Source organism: Lolium perenne, chromosome 1, assembly GCF_019359855.2.
Source record: "Lolium perenne isolate Kyuss_39 chromosome 1, Kyuss_2.0, whole genome shotgun sequence".
NCBI lineage: Eukaryota > Viridiplantae > Streptophyta > Magnoliopsida > Poales > Poaceae > Lolium > Lolium perenne.
In genome coordinates, this window is record NC_067244.2 from 11180738 (window position 1) to 11201782 (window position 21045).

The following is a 21045-nucleotide window of genomic DNA, read 5'->3' on the forward strand; positions in this document are numbered from 1 at the left end:
ATTATGACCACTGCCTTGATGGTCATTGGATTGTTTGGTTATTTATTCGTAGGATTGGAACTCCAAGGTCATGGCTAAATTTCCAACACTAGTACTAATTAAACTTGCATTTGTTAATTAGCTGAAGTAGTACAATTTCTTTCTTGACGAAAAAACATAAGTGGCCCTGGTTTTTCTTGTCTTGCATTATTTGTTTATCACTGCCCAGCTATTTATTTGTTTTTCTCGTTGCCGTAAGAAACTTGCTTGTGTATGGCAGGGATCACCAAACAGTTCCCGTGCTGCCCTGTCCGTGTTTGCCCTTGTTGGCACAGAATATGGAGCAAGATGAGGTGATTGAGGATGTGCCGAGCAGCGCACCATATTTTTGGTGACATAGAGAAACATATCTATCATCAAACTTTGGGATTTGACAGCTTTTCTGCTTATTTGTCTGGTGGCACTCCATGAGATTGAGGTTAGAAGAACCCAAATTCATCCTATCTCCTTTTCTAATTTGGGCACTCAATATATAGGGTATGTGTTACTGAGATAACTGGGGATACTAAACAAAGATCTAGAATGCTATGTTCCATGCTTTGATTGCACCTACAACGTCCTTACTTTGTCTATATACTGTACTTGAATTGGAAAACGAGTAATCTGCCTAGTTCTAGTATCCATAAGTGCTAAAATTTATTCCAGAAATGAGTAGTGACAATACATGATATTATGGCTAACTGTCAATAAAATAAACTGGGTTTTTATCTTTTTTTTGAACCAGGACTTGGATTGTGGTCAGCTTGAATGCTTTGTGTTCTCTGATCTAGCACTTTCCATGTTTAAATACATGCTTTTTGATTGCGTGAAGGCCTGTAGAGTTCCATGCATGGTGCTGCAGTGTGGAGTGGATTTAATCATTTAAGTCAAAACCGTCGTCCAAATTTATTGTTGTTAAAACTGATCTGTTGACCATCATGTTTTTGTTCAATGATAGTTGTTGTAGTCAAACTAATGTGTGGACCTAAATGAACATAGGAAGTTGTTTGGTTCCTTTTTCTTCTCTAGTTGCAGCTCCAATATACCTTTCTATTTTAATCAGAGTTTAGTTAAAATCGTATCAGTTCTTCAACTATGTAATCTACTTGTGCAGGAAGGAGTGCAATTGCATGTTCTGGCAGCACAATCTACTTGTACCTCTATGTGCAGGAAGGTTGTGTTTCTAGTGCAGTTTGTACCTCTATGTGCATCCTACTGATACAACGAAGGTACAATAACATGCTTCAGTTTACTTACCGCAGGTGCAATCATCGGCTTCCTCATGCAGCACAATCCTGGGAACCGACACCGTCCGTATTCCTTGTGAGTTTCTTACCCAACGTTACAGCTTGGAATCTAGGGGAGGCCATTGCCGTACAAAAAGATAGAATAACGACCTTCTTCCGTGGCCTTAGAGCAACACTTTTTCATGAGGTTCCTTTCTATATTGCTGGAGTGTGCCTTTATGGTGAAGCTAAAATGGTATCCTGAACTATAATTATTCTCTATTTTTGCACACCATACCTTGAAATTGGTATTCAGAAATCTGTGTTTCGCAAACTTATGGGCCTAGCTTGAGCTCTCTTTAGTACATGAGATATTGAGCTTATTAACAGCTCTCTAGGTTTGAAAACTTTTGTACATCTGAAAATTGCTCGAAAATGGCAATTCAATGGAAATATGTGCCACGTACCATTCAATTGATGACTTGCCTAAACTAATTTGTTTATTTTATTTTCTTCAAAGATGCCAGCAATAAGGTAGGTACCAACTATGCCATATTTCAGTGGTAGAGGTAGGAACATTTTTTAGTCAAACTGAATATTGTCCAAAGTCGAGATGTAATTTGCATCAGCTCTAGAAATTTTGCTTTTAATGGTCTGTAATTTAGGAATATCTCATTTCATTTGCGATCTCTCATTTTTTCCATAATTGAACGTATATCATACTAGCTATTGAGCATGCCCTTGGTTTTGCAGGGAGCAAAGCATGTCTTGGAAACTTGGAACCATGGGAAACTACATCAGTTAGAGGCTTAGAGCATTATCCAAGGCCTGCTACCACACCCATTTGATGTGATGAAGACTTCCCCTCGAGGCACACATATCTCCATGCAGTTGATAGTCTTCTCCTTCATGTTCTTCTGGAGGGGTTGACTGAATCAGGAATTCGTTTGCTGCAATGGTATGTCGCGAGTGTTTCCTCTGCTTGTGTGAGGATGAAGCAATTTTAGGAAATATGCAATCTATTTTTAGCATGTCGCCATGTAAGCTTGTGAACATCGATCAATTTGCATGCATTACTATGTAGTAATTTTGCAAAAGTGCATTTTGATGGTTGCTCATTGCTTTATTTCACTCAAGTCATGCTCACCTCCTGATTTCTTGTTTCCATGGAGAAGCTTAAGCTGGAAATATCAATCATCCATGTTGTTCCATCATCCTGTTTTGCTAGTAGCATTCTCGGGTGGAAGCCTGACGTTATGTGGTTGTTGTGCTATTTGTACAAGAGGAAGGAGCACTCAAGTATCTGTGCATCTTCCATGTGTAGCTTTCTTGCTTCACTTGGTTGCTAATCTCTTACCGAATATTATTTTCTAGTTTGGAATGTATTAGAATGTGCCAAACAGTAAGAATCACATTATTCATTGTTTTGTAGCTTCTAGTGACCACATATGCAATTTATCTTTCTGTAGCTGCTGGAGGGAGCGGTGCACACCGGGAGCGGTTGGCAGTTTGTTGAGGTGGTTTTGGTGGAGGGGAGAGGTGGATGCGGCATGTCCTGCTGTAGCAGTAGAAGCGAGAGGGAGAAGTGTGTGCAGGAGGGAGCTACCATGGCCACCAGATCTGACTAGCCGGACTTGCTTTTTTCCCTGTTATTGAGCTGATGGATGTTAGTTGCTCTAGCGACGTGGTATTTTGTTTCCTAGAAGATCGAGGGTGATGTCAAGCTACCGCAGTAGCTTGTCATACTTGTCATAGAATAGAAAATGCTAGCTAGCTGCTTTATATTGTATAATGTTATGTGAATCCTAGCTTAAGATTGCTGTCATGTTCAACCTGTAGCAGATTCGGCAATGAAAGCCATTGGCAGCATAATTTTTGAAGGCCAGTGAAAACTTGAATGAAACCTTTGTAAAATTCAGTATCATGGCTTGTGTTCATATGTACATAGTATAAATACGCTTTGTATTGTTTGTGTATTGTGTTCCGGTCCGCTCGAGTCAGAGTAAGATGATTTATATGGATATTTCCTATTACCAAACAGAGAAATTCATACTGCTGGAGAAGTATGAATATGGATTTCTATAATCCACGTCCTAGTTTTAATGACACTTGCTAGCTCAAAGCAGTACTGAAGCGCCAACCAATCCACTACTCACCCGGTCACCTAATAATAATACACATGCATATGACCAGGTTTCACTAAACCATGTACACGGGCACTCATCTCCTGGCTTGGCTTGCTGATGTGCTCGCATGCACCCCGCTATATCTCTGTGTTTCTGATCCACGGCTACGCCATGCCGCTGGACATTCGATCGACTAGAACTTAGACAATACTAATACAAAGCAACTAATCTCCTATATTTAGCACTAATAATAATAAGATTAGTGCCAACACTAACTGGTAGCATTTGAAATAAACATGGGAGAGATTCCTGGATCATTTTGGTGCTACTAGTACTTTTCGTGAGAGGGAGTGAAACCAATAATATTCCCAAGATAGGCTCCGGGTTGTGCACTTGTTAATAGTAGGAAGAAATTATGGCCCTGCATGCGCGCATGTCTCCTCGTATCCGCTTCCGTGGCTGTTTAGTTTTTCCTTATCATCTGTGTTGTTTTTCCTCTCAACCACACGTCTTCCAGCAGCAGATATGACTCCTATTCCCGCGCTGCTCTTCAATTCCCTCCAAACCATCTAATCTTCTCCATCTATAAGTAGAGACCCTCTGTTACCGTCCGCGTGCGGCGAGCGCGTGTGACTTTTGTGACTTAGACTTTGACTCTTGCTCGGCGAGGGGAGGGGAGGGGAGGGGAGGGGAGGGGGCTGCCGTGATGCTTCGGCCGGTGGAGGCGCGCGGCCATGGCGCTTGCGCGGTTTCCGGCCGGTGGCGACGCTGGGCCGGCAGAGGGCTCGGCCATGGCGGCGAAACCGCGCACGCACGTTGGCATGGTCGGAGGCGAGCGTGGCTCCCGAGCAGCTAGCCGCGCGCGCGATCATCTATCTAGCAGGTGACTCCTCTGCTTTTCACGTTCGGATGAGATGGATTGGGTCTTTCTTTTTTTCCGCGCGCGGCGGTTAGTTGACTCATCTCTTTTCCTCCTGTGGGATTAAGTGGTTTGGCACGCGCTCGATCGAGGGTCTGCTGCCAGCCTGTCTCCAGTCCACACTGTATCGCCGCTCTGATCTGCTCTGGCCGGAGCTGGCAGCGCAGCTGGTGCCGCTAGCTCTCTGAGTTGATCCCGGTGTCCCCGCGCGCCTTGTTCACAAACAGTATAGAGACAACAAAGATGGAATACGTCGCAACAGTATAGAGGAGTGCTCGGCCATGCATGATTATAAAGAAGTACGGATCGGAGGTAATCGACAACGCATTCATGAGTTAATGTCAACAGTTGATCAACCCACTGCAATGGAACAATATCCGATTATTTAGAAAGTATATGTAAAGGCAACAAGCAGAAGCAGAGAAGCCACGACCTTTGATAAGGTCACTGGCCAAACCAGCGAGATCTACGGAGCATCTTGGCGCATGTCATCGTCCATGTAGAGGTAGTTCTCCTTATAATAACGCTTCTCGACATTGCGTACCAGACAGTCTTCCAGCTCCCAGTGGCAAGCACAAGGGAAATACCTACGACTTCGACGAGCGGGGAAGTCTTTGGGCGGTGTAGTTGTCCGATCCCCGAAGTGGTAGGCGCCAAAATGACCACGCCGTTGCAGAAAACAGTTGAGGTACACCGAATTGGCGGCGATCTTGGGGAACTTCTTGGTGGAGACCATGACAGTGTGTGTCGCGCCGAGGAAGGCTGCCTTGTTGTCACCGACGCCACTCTGCGGCACCAGCCGCCTCCCCGCGATGTCCACCTCGAACACCTCCATGCAGCATGGGCGACCGTGCCACTTGAATATCTTTGTCTCGTCGTAGCCACCTCCATCGACCAGGTTGGAACCGACCATGTAGCGCACCATGAGCATCCGGCCTTGGGACCGGACGAGGAAGGAGGTGATTTTTGTGTTCACCGGGGGGTCCTCGTTGAGGAGGAACGTCATCACAGGCCATCGGTCCGGCGAGCTCAGGTCCACAGTCATTATCGCGCCGGCCGTCATCACATTATATCTCCTTCAGACGGCCCCTCTCACGCGCGCCCGTGCGGGGATTCGCGTCCCGAGTCCGCGGTACCCCTCAGACGAGTACGTCTGCACCGCGTCGACTTCCGCGCCTTCACCAGTCCTGTCATCGCCCCTGCCCGCCTCTGCCCGGGCCGCTCTGCAGCGGAACCAGACATGGAGGCTTGTTCCCCGCCCCCCTCACGCCAACATCATCACCGGGAAGTGGGTCTTCAAGCACAAGTTCCATCCGGATGGTACCCTCAACCGCCACAAGGCGCGGTGGGTGGTTCGCGGTTTTCGCCAGCGCGCCGGCGTCGACTTCACCGACACCTTCGCCCCGGTTGTCAAGCCCAGGACGATCCGCACCGTTCTTCAGCTCGCGGTCTCCCGCGCATGGCCCGTGCATCAGATGGACGTCTCCAACGCCTTTCTTCACGGCCATCTCGAGGAGCAGATCTTCGCGGCAGCCCACTGGGTTCGTCGACAGCGCCCACCCCGACCATGTGTGCCTGCTCTCGCGCTCGTTATACGGGCTCAAGCAGGCCCCACGCGCCTGGTACCAGCGCATCGCAGCGTTTCTTCACCAACTCGGCTTCCGCTCCACCCGCTCCGATGCATCGCTGTTCGTGTACAACAATGGCGCCACCACCGCGTACCTGCTGCTCTACGTCGACGACATCATCTTAACGGCCAGCTCCACGGACCTACTGCGCTAGCTCACCGACCGTCTTCGCGCTGAGTTTGCCCTCAAGGACTTGGGGCCTCTGCACTACTTCCTCGGCATCGAGGTCGTACGTCGCACCGACGGCTTCTTCCTTCATCAGCGCAAGTACGCCCATGAGCTCCTGGACCGCGCCGGTATGCTTAATTGCAAACCCGCGGCCATGCCTGTCGACACGAAGTCCAAGCTCTCCGCCACAGATGGTTCCTTGGCCACGGACGCGTCATCTTACCGCTCCATCGTCGGTGCCCTGCAGTACCTCACCCTGACTCGCCCCAACAGAAGTGGACAATTCCTTGATTCATGGTCTGGGCTCTAACAACAATCACAAATCTGAGGGTCATTAAGACAATGTCCTGGTTTCCCACAACGAAAACACCCGGATCCCTTCTTCTTCTTAGCCATGCGATACTATTCTCATATACTACATCGGTACGATGGATGAGCTTATTATTTCCCCAGAGGTTGATTGTGTCTTTTGCTGTGCATATTCAGTTCGAAGTCCACTTTCCTGTTTGGTTCCAAGGTTCTTAGGCAGCCTTGAGCTTGTTAGATCCACCTGTAAGGAGAGGAATAGATCTGAGAGTGGACATATTATACTTCTAACTTGATTAATTCATGTGTCTCATCTGTTTAGGTGAATGATTTATTAGTCTCATTTAATCTGTGTGTCGAACAAATTACGAGTCTCATGGCTTTAGTTAGCGGCCCAATGTTCTTCTCTAACAATATGCATACTCAAACCATTTGATCATGAAAATCGCCCTTACTTCAGACAAGACGAACATGCATAGCAACTCACATGATATTCAACAAAGGTAAAAGTTGATGGCGTTCCCAGAAACATGGTTACCGCTCAACAAGCAACTTATTAAGAAATAAGATACATAAGTACATATTCTTCACCACAATAGTTTTTAAGGCTATTTTCCCATGAGCTATATATTGCAAAGATAAAGAATAGAAATTTAAAGGTAGCACTCAAGCAATTTACTTTGGAATGGCGGAGAAATACCATGTGGTAGGTAGGTATGGTGGACACAAATGGCATGGATTTTGGCTCAAGGATTTGGATGCACGAGAAGAATTCCTCTCAATACAAGGCTAGGCTAGCAAGGTTGTTTGAAGCAAACTCAAGTATAAAACGGTGCAGCAAAACTCACATATGAACATATTGTAAGCATTATAAGACTTTACATCGTCTTCCTTGTTGTTCAAACACCTTTACCAGAAAATATCTAGACTCTAGAGAACAATCATGCAAACCAAATTTTAACAAGCTCTATGTAGTTCTTCATTAATAGGTGCAAAGTACATGATGCAAGAGCTTAAACATGATCTATATGAGCACAACAATTGCCAAGTATCAAGTTATTCAAGACATCATACCAATTACTACATGTAGCATTTCCCGTTTCCAACCATATAACAATTAACAAAGCAGTTTCAACCTTTGCAATGAAAATTAAAAGCTAAGAACACATGTGTTCATATGAACCAGCGGAGCGTGTCTCTCTCCCACACAAGCATTTATTCAGAGAATGAAAATAACAAAACGAAAATAAAAGCACACAGACGCTCCAAGTAAAACACATAAGATGTGACCGAATAAAAATATAGTTTCAAGAGAAGAAACCTGATAAGTTGTCGATGAAGAAGGGATGCCTTGGGCATCCCCAAGCTTAGACGCTTGAGTCTTCTTGAAATATGCAGGGATGAACCACGGGGGCATCCCCAAGTTTAGACTCTTCACTCTTCTTGATCATAGTATATCATCCTCCTCTCTTAACCCTTGAAAACTTCCTCCACACCAAACTCGAAACAAACTCATTAGAGGGTTAGTGCATAATCAAAAATTCACATGTTCAGAGGTGACACAATCATTCTTAACACTTCTGAACTTTGCCCAAAGCTACTGGAGGTTAATGGAACAAAGAAATCCATCCAACACAGCAAAAGAGGCAATGCGAAATAAAAGGCAGAATCTGTCAAAACAGAACAGTCCGTAAAGACGAATTTTACAGGGGCACTTAACTTGCTCAGATGAAAATGCCCAAATTGAATGAAAGTTGCGTACATATCTGAGGATCACGCACGTAAATTGGCAGATTTTTCTGAGTTACCTACAGAGAATTCTGCCCAGATTCGTGACAGACAGAAATCTGTTTCTGCGCAATAATCCAAATCTAGTATCAACCTTGCTATCAAAGACTTTACTTGGCACAACAATGCAATAAAATAAGATAAGGAGAGGTTGCTACAGTAGTAACAACTTCCAAGACACAAATAAAAAAAAGTACTGTAGTAAAATAAACGCATGGGTTATCTCCCAAGAAGTTCTTTCTTTATAGTCATTAAGATGGGCTCAGCAGTTTTAATGATGCACTCGCAAGAAATAGTATTTGAAGCAAAAGAGAGCATCAAGAGGCAAATTCAAAACACATTTAAGTCTAACATGCTTCCTATGCATAGGAATCTTATAAATAAACAAATTCATGAAGCGTAATGCAACAAGCATAGGAAGATAAAACCAGTGTAACTTCAAAAATTTCTGCATATAGAGAGGTGTTTTAGTAACATGAAAATTTCTACAACCATATTTTCCTCTCTCATAATAACTTTAAGTGGCATCATGAACAAACTCAACAATATAAGTATCACATAAAGCATCCTTATCCACATGCATAAAAGTATCATTACTCTCCACATGAGCATAATCAATTTTATTAGTTGTAGTGGGAGCAAATTCAACAAAGTAGCTATCATTATTATTCTCATCAAGTGTAGGAGGCATAGTATAATCATAATTTAACTTATCCTCTATAGTAGGCGGCACCAAAAGACCACTATCATTATAATCATCATATATGGGAGGCATATCATAGTCAACATAAACTTTCTCCTCAATACCCGGAGGACTAAAGAGATCATTTTCATCAAAACCGACCTCCCCAAGCTTAAATTCTTCCATAGCATTAGCAACAATGGTGTTCAAAGCATTCATACTAATAACATTCCCATTAGCATGCATAAGTTCCATGGGTTTTTTAATTTTCTCTTCAAACACATCATGTCCTAATTCAAGATAAAGTTCATAAAGATCTCTCATTTTGTTGTTGTCTTCCATTAAGCCTTACTAGTGTAAAACAAGAGACAAAAAGATGCAATTGCAGGATCTAAAGGAAATAGCTTCGAGCACACGAACAACGGCAATAGAAAAGTACTTAGTTACCTGGGACCGGAGTATGAATGCCTTTTACCTTTCCTCCCCGGCAACGGCGCCAGAAAAGTGCTTGATGTCTACGGGTGCTTCTATTCTTGTAGACAGTGTTGGGCCTACAAGAGCAGAGGTTTGTAGAACAGCAGCAAGTTTCCCTTAAGTGGATCACCCAAGGTTTATCGAACTCAGGGAGGAAGAGGTCAAAGATATCCCTCTCAAGCAACCCTGCAATCACGATACAAGAAGTCTCTTGTGTCCCCAACACACCAAATACACTTGTCAGATGTATAGGTGCACTAGTTCGGCGAAGAGATAGTGAAATACAAGTGGTATGAATGAATATGAGCAGTAGTAACGGTGCCAGAAAAGTGCTTGCTGGCGTGCAGTTGATGGTAGTAATATTGCAGGAAGTAAACATGCAGCAGAACAGTAAACAAGCGGTGTTTGCAGTATTGGAAACAAGGCCTAGGGATTATACTTTCACTAGTGGACACTCTCAACATTGATCACATAACAGAATAAATAGATAAATGCTATACTCTACACTCTCTTGTTGGATGATGAACACCACTAGTTGTGTAGGATTACACGAACCCTCAATGCCGGAGTTAACAAGCTCCACAATATTCGATATTCATGTTTAAATAACCTTAGAGTGCACGATAGATCAACACAACTAAACCAAGTACTAACATAGCATGCACACTGTCACCATCACACTATGAAGGAGGCATAGACCACATCAATACTATCATAGCAATAGTTAACTTCATAATCTACAAGAGATTACAATCATAACCTACGCCAAGTACTACACGATGCACACACTATCACCATTACACCGTGCAGGAGGAATAGACTACTTTAATAACATCACTAGAGTAGCACATAGATGAATAGTGATACAAAACACATTGCAATCATAAAGGGATATAAATAAGCACTTCACTATGCTATTCATAACAGTGAATAAGTATTCTGTGAAATATAGCCTAAGAGACCCACACGGTGCACACACTGTCACCTTTACACACGTGGGACAAGGAGTCTCCGGAGATCACATAAGTAAAATCCACTTGACTAGCACAATGACATCTAGATTACAAGCATCATCATATGAATCTCAATCATGTAAGGCAGCTCATGAGATTATTGTATTGAAGTACATAGGGAGAGAGATTAACCACATAGCTACCGGTACAGCCCTTAGCCTCGAGGATGAACTACTCCCTCCTCATGGGAGACGAGCGGTGATGAAGATGTCGGTGGTGTCGATGGAGGAGCCTTCCGGGGCACTTCCCCGTCCCGGCGGCGTGCCGGAACAGAGACTCCTGTCCCCGGATCTTGGCTTCGCGATGGCGGCGGCTCTGGAAGGTTTCTCGTACCGTGGCTTTTCCGTATCGAGGTTTTAGGTCGAGGAGGCTTAAATAGGCGAAGAGGCAGAGTCGGAAAGCTGACGGGGCCACCACACAATAGGGCGGCGCGGCCAGGGCCTGGGCCGCGCCGGCCTGGCGTGTGGCCCCCTGTGGCTCCCTCTGGCGGCTCTCGGGTGTTCTGGAAGCTTCGTGGAAAAATAGGATGCTGGGCATTGATTTCGTCCGATTCTGAGAATATTTCCTTACTAGGATTTCTGAAACCAAAAACAGCAGAAAACAGGAACTGGCACTTCGGCATCTCGTCAATAGGTTAGTTCCGGAAAATACATAATAATGACATATAATGTGTATAAAACATGTAGGTATTGTCATAAAACTAGCATGGAACATAAGAAATTATAGATATGTTTGAGACGTATCACGCAGCCCCTATTTGGTGCCCATTAGTCGTCAACATCCAAATGCTAGCTCGCGTAGACCCTCTTCGCCCTCCTTTGTCGTAGGGTTGGTTGTTAGGAGAGCAGCCAGCCATGCTGACCAAGCACAGAAGTTTAAGGAGAACTGTAGGTCGGCAAAAAAGTTTAGCTCACTTGGTTAGGGAAGTGGATGTACAACCCAGCCACCCAGGTTCAAGTCTCCACGGACGCAGATTTGGGTTCTTATTATTTCACACAAAAAACCACTGTAGGGGCTTCCCCTACCGTATTCCTTAAAAAAAAAGTTTTCTTAGTTTTTAGTATAGTTATTTAAAGATTTGATAGAAATAAGATTGCATCCAATAGATTTGAACCCCGCCCTCCGACATGGACCCAGTGAAATTGAATTCTCCGTGAAGATTGTCAGCATTATGAGAAATACAAAAACAATATGTCGAAATGCTTGGTTTAATAAGCTCCATCTCAACATGTCCAAATTATGCATATGCATAAATAAATTTTAATCGTGTAGATATGTTCGCGGTGATCTTGCAAACTTAAAGTTGATATGTTGATACGTGTGTGGTACCCTATTTTACATCATCTGCGATGGAAGTGTGCTCTATTTTACATCATCTGCTATGACAATAAGTGTTCGATGTTCTAAAATAATATCTAGGTGCCTTAAAATACATCATATATTCGATGCACTTTTACATTTCAAACTCATACATTGGATAGTAGTACATTTATGGCCAATTATTTCAAAATTATTTCATGATAAAGGCATATATTTACTTTTGCCTTTTGTCATGTTGTCTTACCATTAGCCGTCCATTCATTAAGAAGATCCAAAGATAACGTGTATGATTCCTGTGGTTGGCAATTTAGCACAGCTGGCTCATAGGCCGGCGAGGCCACCTTGGATGGGCAAGCGGTCCAAAGTCCATGATCTGCTCTGCACTGTTAATTTAAACATTGAACAGTATTAAGTCCCTTCTAAAATATAAGTATTTTTAGCTTTCCATAAATGTTTATATTTCAGGAAGGAGGTAACGTTTATGTGTCTTAATTCCAGCATTGGAAGCTGTACATTTATGGCGAATAATATAATAGAAAAAAAATATGCCGCAAGACACTTCTTTTGTTTATTGCTAGCATAATAAAGTATGACCAAGACTCGTTCGTCTTCATTAAGAAAATTTATTTATGGCGAAAATACAGCTATCACAACAAATTTGATCTCCCATTGTCACTTCATAAAGAAATTCCATTTTAGCAGCGTATCACAAAATTTGATCTCCCATTTATGCCTCAAGATTTGCATCATCTTACTACATAGACCCACCAAATTAAAGCCTCAAGATTTGCCCATGGAATCTTACTACATAAACCCACCAAAAGCCTCAAGATTTGCCTCCTCTCCATTCTCCCCAAACGAGACACCCAAAATGGCAGCGAGGCTTCTCATCCCCATCCTCCTAGTGCTCCTTGTCGTCTCCCACGTGGCGCTCGCCTCCATCGTGGAGGAGACGTGCGCGAAGGTGGAAAACATATCGCTCCGCAAGGAACCGGAGGCCGTCTGCGTGACCACGCTCAGCGGCGCCGGGGAGCGCCACCGCCGACACGCACGGGCTGGCCGTGATCGCCACGAACCCGACGCTGGTCAACTACACGGCGGCGGTGGCCACAATCAAGGACCTACAACGGCACGGCGGCTGGACGGTCGGCCAGCAGGCTGCGCTGGCCACGTGCCGTGAGCGGTACACCGAGGGGATCAATGCGATGCATAGAGCCATCCAAGCACTGGCCACGATGCAGAAGCAGGCATACGAGGACAACATGATCGCAGCCGTGAGGGCCTCCACCGACTGCGCCGCCGCGTCCGTGGCCGCGGATAAGGAGGAGTCGCCTGCGCAAGGTGAACGCCGACGCCGAGCACCTAACCGTCGTGGCCATGGTGATCTTTTTCTTGTTGTACGTGTAGCAAGCAGGATACCTGTGGATCTTGCCGTGTGACCGGTGTTAGATAGATCGACAAATCTATGAAAATAAAAACAGTAATTGAATGCGTGATTTGATTGCTTTGTGCCATTAATTTCATGTTCGTAAGTATTGAGATTTAGCTGTCTCCTTCGTGCTGCCCGTGAATGAGAGCGGCCGTTGTTACTACTTCAGAACTTGACAAGTTTCAAGTTCAACTGGACGCAGACGCAACGCGGAGCTTTTCAGGTGACAGAGGCAAAAAGAGCAATCTACAAGCCCACGTGTCTTGAACCTAAATTCCAGTGTTGCATGAATAGAGGATTGTGGAAGATCGCTAGTATTAGGCCGGAGGAACGTGAGCTCTAGAGGCCAGGCCCTTTTTCTTCTCTTAGCAGGCAGCTCTACACTTTTCTTTCTTGCTCGAGCCGGATGATGATAAATGCCATACAAAATGAATTGGAAAAGGGATGACGCAAGCAGCTGAAGGCAACTTAGCTACAACAGTCATCGCTGCAAATAATTGTGTCATCTTCCAAAAGCATTCTGTCATCTTCCAATCTATTCATCATTAATTGTGGGTGCTCACTAGAAATATTCGTCACTATACCATGTTCAGCCTTTCAGGCATCCATACATGCCAACCAAAATCTAATGAACAACAAGCACATCTGTCAACATGATGAACATCGATCCCAGTCCCATTGCTTCTCTTCACTTGTGAACAAGCTGCACACCAGTACGACATACAGTTTCAGAAAAGAGGCTTAATTACCAATGGTCGGAAACTTATTGATAAGTGTTGACGTTGCATGGCTGATGATATCTTGGTTCGAATTGTTAACTTTCTTGGTAATCCAGCGCGCGTGTGTTGTTCCTCCTTATTATCTTCACATTCATTTGCTTAAGGAATTCTCAATTTTATATTTGCAAAGAATGGGTCTTCGCTATCATCATTTAATTTGTGCGTGGGCTCTATATCGAGAGGCCAGTTACGATGTAATAAGCTCATTTTCGAAGATTTACAGTATGATAGAAACCGATTGGCGCATCAATCTGTTTCTCCTTACAGTAAGTTGAATGCTGACCAGCTGCTTATTTATCATGAAATTACATGTGCTCTGTCTGCGCGGAGGCGGCACCGACCATGGTCAGATGGGCAAGCTCCGTCTGGGCGGAGGCGGCACCGACCATGGTCAGATGGGCGAGCTCCATCTGGCAGAAGACGACCTTGAGCTCACGGGGTGCGATGCAGCTCTGTGGCAGTGGCTCACGGTCGGTACCGTTCACCCGCGTCAGCGGGCACCGCCGCTTGAAGTACCCGGGGTCCCCCTTGCACGCCACCATGACGCCGCAGTCGTCGAATTTGACCTGATCCACGGGGCACCCGTTGGTGAGGTTCAGCGGGCAGCCCAGCGCCAAGCACTGCCCGCCGCGGCTGAACAGCGGGGTGACCACCGTCGCCAGGTTGAAGCCGTCCTCGAGGCTGACGCTGTACGTCGCCAGGTCCTCGGTGGAGTGCACGGCCAGCTGCACCACCGTCCTCGGCGGCGACGAGCCCGTGTCGCAGCTGGTGGGCGTCCTGCGGAAGGTGCGCGCCACCACGCTGCCAGCCCAGAAGGTGTCCGGGAAGGGGAAGGAGACCAGCCCCCCGTTGGGGTCGAGCTCGACGGTGTTGTCGGAGATGGAGGAGAAGTTCCCGTTGGGGGTGACCAGCGGGCGCACGGGGAAACGGGCAGAGGTTCTGCAGGGTCAGCTTGGTGTCCGCCGCGCGCCGATGCCGCCAGAGCGGCGGCGGCCGCAAGCAGGAAGGCGAGGGCGAGGCGCTCGGCCATGGTAGCCATGTGCTCTTGTTTCTTGGCTTTGCAGGGGTGGTGAGGAACTGGTGATATCGTTTAGGCGGACGTGCAAGCCTGTTTGTATAGGCAAGGCGCCGTGAGTGCTATGCGTGTTTTAGAATAACCATGGAGTTCGTTGTACGGTTACTTAGGTACGTACGGAGGAGAGGTAGCATCACACTGATTTGTATTCACTCGATGTGTGGCAGTGGCTCACGGTGGGTACCCGGCCGGGGTGGGTCCCCCTTGCACGTACGTTACGTACGCCACCATGATGCCGCGCGCGCGCACTCGTCGATTTTGACCTGATCCATCCACGTACGGGGCACCCGCTGGTGAGGTTCAGCTGTCAGACCGTGCGACGGTGCACTCCAGCTGTCGATCGCCTTCCCTCGCGCGCGTTACCGGCCGATGGGCATGCACGCACTCCTGACTCGTGACTCGCGCGGGTGTGCACGCAACGTGAGCCCTCCCGCCGACATGAGCCGCGTTCCGCCACACCTCACCTCCATGGCACACAGGTGGCCGCCGAGGGGACTCTCTAGGCCTAGGGAGAATACTTTATCCATCTAAAACTCGTCAAATATACTATATTGCTAGAAGTACATAAATTCTGATACTAGATACCCGATGATTTCTTCTTAATTACACCGGTCGGTAGGTACCAAGAAAGCCCACATTTGCTATCTCCAACGACATGCATCGTATAAACGACACGACACGGGTAGACGCATGCCCGTATTTGCAATACATAACGTATCTAGGGGTTCCCTACTTCCCAAGCCCTAGCACGACACGTGATAGCCACATTCTATCATTAGCACGTACGAAATTCGCATAAAGTAACCTATTTTCCAGAGCCGTAGAACACGGTGAATTGGGGAAACATGGCATCACGACCCAAAACGCTAGAAATCCAAGATTACCACTTGGGTGTTTTCTTTTACGTTGTCCCATACAAAGTTGGCTAGCTACGCGTCTTTAGTTAGGGTGGCGCCACCTTTTGACCATGGCGACGACACCTTGGTGTCGCATGGTATCGATCATGTGTTGTCCTTAGGCTTCACCGATAATACACAAATGTCGTTGCTTGCTATCTTCTATTGAATGCCTTCTGATCGTGCCAGAGACACTACTCCGTGTTATTGTGTTTGCTGTATGCATACCCCCTCGATTCATCCGGTGGTCTTCCCACCATCGGTGTCATGAGGGGTTCTCAACGGAACACATGCACCCAACTAGAGTCTTTCATTTGGCTCGAGGTTTCCCTTTCGCGTTGTATTGGTTTGCGTTCGACTACGCATGTATAGCCTATTTATGGGTGAAATGGACATCATATCGGTGCATGTGTCGTGGTATCGACTCCGATATAGGTCCTTCGGCACCATCAACCCACCGTATCTTCACTCGAGGTGTCAAGGCCTTTAATTTGTGTTTGGTGTACGTATACCCCCCAAGTTCATGCGGTGGTATTCCCGCCTTCGGTGTCGCGAGGTTCTAAACAAAGCATGCACCTAGCTAGAATCTAGCATTTCGGCTGCAAGGTTTTCTAGCTATGGGAGTCTTCTTAGTTTGTGTTCGACTCCGCATAGCCTATCAACGGGATAAATTGACATCACACCGATGCATGTTCCGTGGTCTCGACTCCGCCGTAGGTCCTCTGCTACCGTCAACCCACCGACGCTTCACTCAAGGTATGCACGCCTACACTAGAATCCTTGTCATCCCAAGTCGACTCATCGCCGCCTCAACGGAATTTGTCCCTGATGAGACCTTTCGAAGAACAATCATTGGAAGTTTAAAGCTATCTCCAACGACATGCATAATGTAGATGAAGCGGGTGGAAGTATGACCACATTGCAATTCATCACCTAGCTAGATTAGCTTGTGCTGGTTGAGGAGCTCAAATTCAGAATTAACGGCAATGTTAGGACGTGGACAACGCAAGTGAAAGATCTATATACGTAGTATATTTATTTTGGAGATGGAGGAGCGCAAGAGATTTTGAGGTTGGCGTAGAGGTGGGAATATTTTTGAGGTTGGCGAAGGGGGTGCCACTCACCCCGAATTCCTTGAGCCAATTAGATCACACTAATTGCGTACATGTGGATCGTCCTGTTAAACTCGATTCGAGCCGTCCATCTGGGCTGAATCCAACGATCAAAGCCGTGCATATATTTGTCTCAGGTCCCGAGGCGCTAATTAGACTCACACTAATTGCGTTGGTGAACCCAACCTGTTGGATACACTAATTGAGCCCAGCGAGTTCGATCTCAGGATTCATTCCCCACTCCCCGACGCCTCCTCTCCCTGACCGATCTCGCCGCCGGCACACTCCCTCCGCCGCCTCCCTCTAGCCGCGGCCCCTCCCTCCCTCGCCGGCCACCCTCCACCGCTCCCCTAAATCCTCACAGCAGCACCGACCCGCCTCCTGGACGAATACCCAACGGAAGAGGATGGCTCGCGCGCGGGGATCCTGGTGGTAGCCGCCGGCCATGCCTGCGGGGCGGGGCTCCCGGCTGTGGCCGCCGTCCTTGCTCGCGCGCGGGGATCCAGCTGGTGGAGGCCAGGCCGTGGCCCTCGGCGCCAACAAGGGTGGCCAGGCCGTGGCTCTCGGCGCCGCCGGATGCCGGCAGGGGAGGTCGACGGAGGAAGGCCTGGTGTGGTGGTGGCCTCACCAGGATGCTGCAGCCGGCGCGACCACCGTACCTCCCCTGATCTTCTCCCCGCGCGCGCCGGCAACATCCCTGGAGGCTGTACCTGCTGCTCCCGACGCGCGCCATCCACCTCTCTGTCCCGCTGATGCCTCCCGTGAGCATCCTTCCAAATCCCCTTGCTATCTATCCCGTTGAGTGAAATACTCTTTGTGAAATAATATTGATTCACCTAACCTTCCATGAATGTATTCAGTTTGCTTCAGATGCGTATTGGTCTGCAGTTTTATGTCAGCTGTACAATTGATGATTTGGGTCACTTGTTCTTGCGTAGTTGTTTGCTTGGACAGTGTGATATGGTTAGTGGAGAGTGGGATTTGATTAGCAGACAGTGGGTTGATCTTGCATTTTTCTGCAGGACACAACTATATTTCTCACTATTCAATCCAATTCTTTACCTGATATATGCCATAGTAGACTGCTCATATTAATGAGCTAAGTGTGCAAATGCTGCTGACCAGAAATGATCGGTACATTTAGATGTGCCTTATATTCTACTGAATTTATACATGTACCTCACAACTATGGTTTCACATTGGTAATCTTGTATCTTCATGAAGTTATCACACTGCACGTGTATGTCACCCAGTAGTTTATGCAAGGCCTTATGTATAATAACAGCTTCAGATAAATTCAGATAATCTAACCAGCCATCACCAACATTAAGAAGAAAAGAAGCTCTATAGTTTAAAATTTGAACTTATCATCTGAATTTAAGCCTTGCAATCTCCTTGAAGAACTAATAGCTTTTTTAAAGTGAAAATTGTATGCACTCTGTTTTGCTTACAGTACTAGTAGATTTGTGTCCTAATTTTCTTCCCGGTTGAATGGGTTACAACGTTTAAACCATGCGCAGCGAGTTCTCTGTTTTATTTTCAGAAAATTATATGGCTCTGCTCTACTCTGAAATTTTCAATCTTTGTTTTTGGTTACTAGGAACGCTTGGACGGGACGGACACGGAGAAGAGTAGAGCTGCGGTGGACTACTTGGCGTTGGTTAACCTGTGGGACCTGCGGGACTTCTTGTCGTTGGCTGACCTGGGAGATCATCACCGTGCGAGCTGCACTCCCGCTACCCCCGGAGCACCTCCTCGGTTAGCGCCTGCAGCAGCGCGTGGTGACACAGGGGGCGGCCATGATGTCAACGGCGTGCCGCCCAAGCACCACCACCACCACTAGCAGCGGCCGAGGCTGGAAGGCCCTCCTCCACGGCTTCGATCTTTCCCGCGTTAGAGCTTACATGCCCCATGGTGAGCTCCTGATCTCTGGTCCTCTGCACGAAGAAAGCAAGCTATTTTCTTGCCCTGGATCGTGTTTGCGCTACCGCAAACATGGAGACTAGTTTCGGTTAAATGTTCTTGATTTACTGGATTTTGTGGTTGCTTGGTAAGGTGAGTTAAATAATTGTCCTTCAATGCTTGCAGTTGCACATTTCCTTATGTGGAAGAGCAAGCAAGGAACGAAATTTATCTTTGTAGCTTTGCAATCAGTATTTGTATTTGTTCCAACTTAATGTCTGATTGATGTATTCAGGACTGTATTTCAACTTGGGCTCTTCAATAAAGATTTGCCTAGTAGTTAACACGTTTCAAACTGTATGATTAATATTTCCTTCACCTGTGACTCTAACTGTAGGATTAATTGTTGTTCGCAGTATTACTTGTTTCTACGTGTCAGTGAGATCATATCATTTCTAACTTCGCTATGGAGTGGAATTATGGACATGAATAGGTGTTCTTGCCATACAAGGCTTCATTTTTGTCCTTCCCTTTTGGAGCAAGTTGATTATTACGATTTACTAGTTTCTTGAGCTGGGCTTAGAACTTCGTGGGACAGTTCGTTAACATGTGATGAAGATTAACTAACCAATAGTACAAATTGGCCAGGGCAGAAAGCTTAATCCTATAGCTACACATGCATCAGAAATTTGAAGTTGCACTATTTGCATTCAACTAATTTATCTTTTTACATCAAAAGTCTTGTGAACAAATTTCAGTTTCATCTATTTACAGTATATGTGGCTCATTTTTATTATTTACATCAGTCCTTATTGTTTTCTGTAGATTGTTCAAGATAGTGGTTTTTAGATGCCTTTTCTTCTGTGCATAGCAAGCCCATGCTACTGAATTTTCGTCATCTTCGAGTTTGTTTTCTTCATGGGTGTTGGGAATGCCTAGCAGCGTTTGTTGGTTGAGGCAGACCATAGGAGGGAACAGAGCCTGTTTATGTGATGTGACATTAGGATATATACTACGATCTAATTGCTTAGTTATTTCCTATCCTATTTATTATAGTTATTGTATTTGATAGTTCTTCACTGCTAATAAGACTAATAAATGTCGTTATTCAATGCAAGAGGGCCATCAACTCTTGGAGAAGGTCTCATGTGGTAGAATGCATGCACCAACGACTGATGGCGGTGTGTGGCCACCTAGGCGGCCACATTTGGCAGAAGATGGTGTGTTTGATAATGCATGGCAGGTGTGGCCAGAGGTGGCAGATGCGAATCTATGGGCGGCGGCGGTGGGTCTCTGCTATATTATTTTGTCCGATTGTTATTGGACCAGGGAGCATCTGTTTGTAAAGTCTACATCGGCCTTATAGGTATTCTGTGGTTGTCTTTCTTTTCCTGAAACGTGAGTTGTGGTTGTCTTCTTTCTTAAAAAAAAACAAATGTAGTCATACTTCTTGTTTGTTTTGGGTTTACCCTTTCATATCCTTTAAAAATTAAAATAGTAATAAGGAAATGCTGGTTACAGTATTGCATGAAGAGTGCTTTCTTTGTAATATCTTTTAGCCACCACCTGATCAAGTTTTATTATTCAGTTTCAACTTTGCTTTCTAGGGGTGGCTTCTATGGTTGTCGTTTATAGGCCTTGCAGGTTGCCATACATGACAGTAACACTAGGGTAATTGAAATATATCTCCAGAGACATCATTTGTTGAACTTCAGTTTGCTAACAAGATTATAATGGTAGAATTGTAGTGATTGTTCTATTTGAATCTGTGAGGTAATGCTTCTAGTATGCTTTTTATGGTTAAAATTTCAGTGCCACATGAGTACTTTCATTGTAGTATTTATCCAGTGCATATGTTTGTTTACTCTATTTGATCTTCAATGTTAACCTCATTACAGCGGGCCACGTTTCCGATGAGCTGGTTATGCTGGTGTTCTGAAGATTCAGGCTCCCCCCGACAAGGGTGAACCAGGCGCCATCTAACGGCTCACATGCAGTTCCTGGAAGAGGAACACCAAGACCATTGCTGGTGGTTCCTCTCCATCTCGATCTGACGAATGCTCCCTATACGAATCGGAACCGGCCCTTCTTCCCCTTCCCCATCGGTACTCATCCAAGACAAGATCCGCGCTCTCAATCAATGCCATGGTTGTTGGTAGTAGGACTTATGTATCTTGTTTCTTC

The 21045-nt window shown here is 45.9% G+C and overlaps 1 protein-coding gene and 2 pseudogenes across 11 annotated transcripts in view; 2 read left to right on the forward strand and 1 right to left on the reverse strand.

Moving 5' to 3' along the window:
- LOC127326015 (uncharacterized) overlaps positions 1 to 21045 on the forward strand; it is a 50441-nt gene that overhangs the window by 15833 nt on the left and 13563 nt on the right. For 6 of the 11 annotated variants that reach the window (XM_071826115.1, XM_071826112.1, XM_071826117.1 and 3 more), the window contains 5 exons: positions 260 to 457; positions 1133 to 1192; positions 1281 to 1341; positions 1998 to 2202; positions 2714 to 3214. The exons of 2 other annotated variants lie outside the window; for them this stretch is intronic. The gene's annotated coding sequence lies outside the window, so the exon portion shown is untranslated. Of the gene's footprint in view, positions 1 to 259; positions 458 to 1132; positions 1193 to 1266; positions 1342 to 1997; positions 2203 to 2713; positions 3215 to 17137; positions 17721 to 18559; positions 18874 to 19979; positions 20228 to 20759; positions 21010 to 21045 lie in introns of those variants that run through there. 3 more of the 11 variants (XM_071826116.1, XM_071826119.1, XR_011751763.1) reach the window with 3 other exon arrangements.
- LOC127326007 (uncharacterized) lies at positions 12519 to 13154 on the forward strand (annotated as a pseudogene).
- LOC139835484 (osmotin-like protein) lies at positions 14052 to 14945 on the reverse strand (annotated as a pseudogene).